Raw genomic sequence first — 6,826 nt, forward strand, 5'->3', positions numbered from 1 at the left:
GTCAGCGGGTATCAGGGGAACCCTGGCAAGGCTCATTGGACCGCGGTAAAGAACATTCTCAAGTACCTGCGGAGGACTAAGGATTGGATCCTTACCCTTGGTGGCAATGATGACTTGAGAATATTAGGGTATAGTGATGCTGGTTTTCAGACTGATAGGGATAATTTCCGCTATCAGTCGGGCTGGATCTTTACCTTAAATGGAGGGGCAATTTCTTGGAAGAGTTCCAAGCAGGAGACGGTGGCTGATTCGACTTGTGAATCAGAGTATATAGCAGCAAGTGAAGCAGCGAAGGAGGCGATATGGCTAAAGAACTTCATCGGAGACCTTGGAGTTGTACCAGCTATTAAGGAACCTATAGAGATTTTCTGTGACAACAATAGTGCGGTTACCTTAGCCAAGGAACCAAGAGATCATGGCAGATCCTGACACATTGACAGAAAATATCACTTCATAAGACACAAGATTGAAGAAGGACTCCTTGTGACAAGGAGGATATCGTCGGATGAGAATCCTGCAGATCCCCTTACGAAGGGACTGACGAGGGTTAAGCATTTTCAGCATGCGAGACGCATCGGGCTGAGGGACGATATTAGTTTTACAGATTAGATAGTTTTCCTGAAACTTGTAAAATGTAATCGACGTTTGATGATGAATAAAATTTGTGATTTATTTGTGAGTAAAGTGTTACTATCATTGTCAATTATTTACTATTGTTTCAGTTTTGCATGTTTTGACTTCCAGAATAATTAATTTATTCAAACCTCCACAATCGATCATACGTCGGAAGTAGGTATGAATCAAGATTGTCATGAATTGGGTTTGTAGATGCCTTAAAGGTGTTTATACATGGAAATGGTTGCTGCAACATTCATGAGTACTCATAAGTTATGAGTATTGGTATAAACCCACGCTCACTTGTATCACTTCATGGAATTTATCTCGAGTGATCGTGAGACGATAACATCATATAAATCTTTAAACCTAGAGATATGAGTTGTTACCTATGAGTTGGTTGTGCATTGATTGCACGTAAACACATCAGTAACTTGATGTTATAAAACGTGCCTTTGTGTACAATTCAATAAGTAGTAGAACAAGCATATCAGTTGAAGTTTATCTGTTCCTTCTAGAAATAGAAGCGATATCTGGGCCCCTCGATGATTTTGTGTTGACCCATGTACCAGGCCTGGTCAGAACTAAACCGATGTGTTCAGTGAAGTTCTTCGTCAAACAAATCGGAAAATCGAGAAACAACTGCTAGGCAATGAGCAAGACATAGTTCCATGTGTTTGTCCGGCTGATATCATGAGAATAGAGGATTATGTGATCACTTATCTAAAATGGCGCTTCATAGTTCGACAGAGTCTTCATTGTTCGAGGGAGTTTTCGAGAGCTACGATTGTTGGTTGGTTCCTGAAGTTATAGGCAAATACAGTTATTAGACTTATCCAAGTGGGAGTCTGTTGAATAAGGTGTCTAAGTCCATAACTTATTTGGTATATACTTGACCCGACCGGCATGGTCCATTTGGGTTGCATCTCATCCAAACTATTATGGATAATTTTATGAGAGTTATACACATATGTTTATTAATATATTATGAGTTATAATATATTAATATGAAGTTACGTTATTTAATTAGTTTTAGTCTTAAATTAATTATGAATTAATTTAAAGATTAAAAGGAATACTAATTAAATTATGGGCTATTTGTTTTATATAGTGTGGGCTAATACTCATTTGTTAATGGGCTAGGCTTATGTGGAAGTCCATGGATGATCCATGGAGCTTTTAACCCATGGATCCTTGGAAAAGGAAAAGACATGGGTTATTAGGGTTTCACCCTAACCATGCACACTATATAAGCATGCTTATGGAGCATGAAATGGAGCCTAAGAGAAAACTAGTGAACTAGTGTGTGTGTGCATGTGTGTGGCCGATTTTATACAAGGTGTATACTCTCTCAAAGTTTTCCAAGAGTTTGTGGTGTTTGTAATTCCATTTGAGGCATTCACACTATTGGTGCTTGGCCCTCAAACTCCTTAGAACCAAACTCACCAAAAGGTATGTAATCTCTTCTAACTCTTTTATGTTGAAATGTTCCCCATGCCATGTTAGATAGGTTATAAACCTTGGAAAATTATTATTTTGCATGTATTTAGACAAACATAGATCCAAGGTTTATTAGGGTTGCATGCACACTTAGGAAGTGTTAGATTGCTCAAAACCCAATAGTGACATCTCCCAAAATCGGTTACACTAAGTAGAACGAGAGGGCTAGAGCTGATTTTTGAGTATTATACTTTCTCTCCAAGTTTACTCCATAGCATGTGGTGTTGTGTGAAGAATCTGAGGCATCACACTTGGGGTGCTAGGCTCACAAGGTTTCAAGGAATCAAAATCAACAACAAGGTATGTTATTCTATGTATCATTTAAGTTAAAATGTTCCCCATGTATGCTAGATAGGATCATGAACCTTGGAAATCAATTTTACATGAATCTTAGACAAACATAGATCCAAGGTTTATTAGGGTTGCATGTACACTTAGGAAGTGTTAGAATGCTCAAATCCCATCAGTGGTATCAGAGCCTAGGCTTGCTTGTTTGTTATTTGTGCAAAAATGTGTTAAAATCGAAACTGTTTGTTGTTTGAGCAGTGGACTCGCCAAGTCCATGGGGGGGACTCGACAAGTCCAACTGAAAATTCATCCTACTCATCGAGTAGGTTCATGAACTCGACGATTAGGAGGCCCTGACAGCATATTTTCAACTTTTGTTGCTGGAAATGGACTAGAAACATCACCCTAAATTATTTTGGTGTTTGAAAACTTGTTTTTGATGGTGTAATGTATATGCTAATACATTTACAATGGAAATTATCAAAAATTACAAGTTTTATGGGTAATTTATGATTCTTTAAATGTACATATTCATGTTCTTGAATTTATGAAGATTAGATGATCATAGGAATTGTTTCTAACCTACTTGGTAGTTTAATTCATAATCACTATGTGTTTTAATGGATCCCATAACTTTTCTTCAAGTTATGGAAAACCAAAGGTCACACTTTAATAAAAACCATTAAAAGAACATAACGGTTATAAAAATGAAGAGTCTGCATTTTTAATACTCAATTAATTCATAAGTTACAAGAAATGAAAAGTTTTGAAAGTTTACAAACCTTTCCCTCAAGTTTTGGAACAACTAAAGTCATGATAAAAACTTTAGTTCCAACCCTTATAATTTTCAAAGTTAAAATTCAACCCTTATACTTATAATATTATAAATTATATATATATATATATATATATATATATATATATATATATATATATAATATCAAGTCGTCATACCGCTAGTACATCTCATTCACGAAGTCGGTCTATAAGGGGGTATAAGGTTGTTGCCTATTGATATTTGCATAATTAGTCATATATTTAGCATACATTTTTATCCATTTTTAGCTAATTATGTGTATAATGTGGACAAAAGGTACTTAATAATGCTTAAATTTTGTTTTCAGTCCAAAAGACATGCTTGGAAATGAAAGGGAAGAAGGAGAAGCAATTAGAGACCAAAGAATGAAGAATGAGGGACAAAAGCATAGCTACTCGGCGAGTTCTCGAGGCTACTCGGCGAGTACCCAAGAATACTCCAGAAGATAAGTTAAGACTCCTGGCATGAGACGGATTTTAAGCATCTACTCGGCGAGTTGGGTCTTCTACTCACCGAGTACCCCTTGTTTGGTGATAATTATAAATATCGAACCATTATCCGAATGGAAAAGACTTTTGGCGTTTTTGAGAGTTGCACCTGTGAAAAAGAACCCTTTGAGGAGATGAGAAACCCTAACCGTCAATCCTTTGAAGAATCAAGGCAATTTAGGTTATTCATTCCACTTAGCCTTAGGAATTAAGCATGTTTAGCCTAGTTGAATTTGTTTTTGAGTTTGTTTTTGCTATGACTATGAACTAAATTCGTTTTGTTTCTGTTGGGGAAGACCAAGTTACTCCTATGGTTTAATTATACTTTTTGATTGATTGTTATTTGGTGATTTTATTAAATTAAGTTTGTTAAAGAACCTTATGCATTAATAACAACTATTTCTGTTAATTGGAAGGCAATTAAGCTGCATGAACATGTCTTAGTTGTTAACCTCATATGTTATGTGAACACTTTATCATATGCTTAGGAATAATGAATATGAAACTAGGATTAATTAGAGAATGGGTAAAGTAATGTGTGAGCTTGTTTGAGAAACCAACAAACAAAAGGTTAATTGAAACACCAACTTGATTAACCAATTACAAATCTTATTTAATCCAAATAATTGAACTAGGGAATTAATTGGTTTAAACAATTGGCCACTGCTTGAATTGATTAATTGTCTAAGGGTTAGGAGTAATGAACATGAACCTAACCACTATAGTTAGTAACCAATAATAATTGATTTATCATTTAAATAACCATAGGAGTGAATTAGTTGAACCTAAACAGAAACCCTTTTATTAAATTTGGTGAATTTGTCATTTGTTTTAATTGTTTAGTTAGTTAAGTGCTTAAGTGTTGTGTTTAAGTTTCTATTCTTGTAAAACTAGAGAAAAATCCTTTTACTTTCATTACTTGCTTAGTTAAAATTAGTTATTAGATTAATTTCCGTTCCCTGAGTTCGACACCCTACTTATTCAACTATACCACTAAAAGACAGGTTCACTGCCTTTGTGTGCTTAATTTATCAACTAAAAGTAGGATTAAAACTAGTTAGTTTCACACACATCAAATTTTTGGCACCGTTGCTAGGGAACGGTTCTAAATAGTTAATCTAATTCCTAATATTTTCGATCCTTTGTGTGAGTTTACTGGCACAAAGTTAATTTATTGCAGTTTAATAGTTAGTGATTAGGTTTTAGCCTCTGTTTTAGTTTTATTATTAAGCTTAGTTTTTTTTTTCAAAATTACACTGCTACTCGCCGAGTGCATTCGCACTTACTCGGCGAGTAGAGCAGTATTTTGCATTTAATTTTCGTTTTTTTAGTTGCATTTTTCTGTTCTTTTTACGTTTTTATCTTGTTTTATTTCAGGACTTTCATGACCAGAGGATCAAACACTCCGATGGTACCCCCGTTTGAAGATCCCAAATCCGCATTGAGAAGAAACAGAGGAAAGGACGTGGAGAGCTCGAATACACCTAAGAAGTCACATTTGTCTAATTTGAAGACTATTTTTGGGAAGAAAAAGAGCTGCAAAGCAGGTGCATCCAGCACATCTTTAGCAAGTGAAGACCCGATCAAGGAAGACACCGAGTATGACACCTTGGAGGAAGAAGAACCTACATACGGGCACAATGTCGATTCCGGAGACGAGTTAAATCTTACCATGGCTAACATTGATGAAATCCCCATAGGAGAGTGGCATAAGATGATCCGCGATGACACCGGCCCGGGACTTGTGCAACCTGCAATTCCCGCTACTGCTACGTTCGAGCTAAAGCCCCACATACTCACCCAGCTAAAGGAAATTCCTTTCTATGGAAAAGACCACGAAGATGCCTACAAGCATTTGGATGAAGTCAATGATGTAGCTAATTACTTTAATGTTCCAAATGTGCCTCGCGAGGCTCAGCTACTCCGCATGCTTCCAGTGACATTCAAAGGTGCTGCAAAAGACTGGCTCAAGTCACTTCCCCTCGGGTAAGTCACCACATGGGCCAAGATGAAAGAAGAATTCATTGATCACTTTTTCCCACCTTCCAAGATAGCCAAGTTGAAGAAGGCCATTGCTAACTTTGAACAACAAGTTGGAGATTCGCTATATAAAGCTTGGGAGAGGTACAAGAGCCTGCTAAGAAATTGCCCACACCATAACCTTAATAGCCAGCAAGAAGTCTCCATCTTCTATGATGGATTCAATGTCACAACCAGGCAGTTACTTGACTCACAAGGCCCGCTCACAAAGAATCCACCCCCGGTGATCAAGGAATTGATTGAAGAATTCTCTAAGCACTCTAGAGAATACCATAACCCAAGAAATGATGTTACTAGGGGAGCCGCGTATGCAGCTACTAAAGACTTGTCCGCGGTCATGGCTATGCTAAAAACCATGGATAGGAGGATGGATAAAATGGATCAAACGATCCATGCTATTTGGGTGGATTGTGAAAATTGTAATGGACCTCATCTTACTTAAGACTGCAACTTGGATGAAAATGGCAACAAAAAGGTGCAAGTATGTTACTCAAGTGGGGACCAATATGATGAAGATTGGCGAAAACCAAAGAAAGAGTGGCTCCCGTATGAAGAGTATAAGAAGGCTAAGGAGGAGAAGTACAAGCAGAAAGGAAGAGGTTTTTACCAAAAGGAGGAGCTGGCACAAGAAAGAAAACCAAGTTTGGAAGAGATGCTTACCAAATTTGTAGCTTCTTCATAAAAGAGACATAGTGATCATGATGCTGCAATTCAAGAAACAAGAACTATACTTAGAAACCAGCAAGCATCTATTCACAACATAGAAACATAGCTAGGGCAACTTCCTCAATAAAATTAACCAAAGATCACCGGGCAAACTTCTTAGTAAAACTGAAAATAACCCACGAGGCGCGCACATAAATATAGTTACAACAAGAAGTGGGAAAATAATCACTCCTCTAGCCCCTATTCAGAATGAAGCAACCAAAGAATCATAGAAGGAGGATGTAGAAATTCAAGATCAAAATGAAAATCTTCAAGGGACAGAGCCTACTCGCCGAGTCCAGAATATGGAGTCGGCGAGTCCACTGCCAAATCCGAAAGAGCAGCTCCTTGAAAAGCTTTACCAGCCTCCATT

The 6,826-nt window shown here is 37.1% G+C and overlaps 1 non-coding gene across 1 annotated transcript; it reads right to left on the reverse strand.

Annotated features, from left to right (window-relative positions):
- Positions 1-5,764: 5,764 nt before the first annotated feature.
- On the reverse strand, positions 5,765-5,871 carry LOC145013600 (small nucleolar RNA R71). The gene has a single exon (XR_013665149.1). It is a non-coding gene; the product is annotated as a small nucleolar RNA R71 (small nucleolar RNA).
- Between the last annotated feature and the right edge of the window lie 955 nt (positions 5,872-6,826).

Source organism: Lactuca saligna, chromosome 8 (genome assembly GCF_052625555.1).
Source record: "Lactuca saligna cultivar CGN05327 chromosome 8, ASM5262555v1, whole genome shotgun sequence".
Classification (NCBI taxonomy): domain Eukaryota; kingdom Viridiplantae; phylum Streptophyta; class Magnoliopsida; order Asterales; family Asteraceae; genus Lactuca; species Lactuca saligna.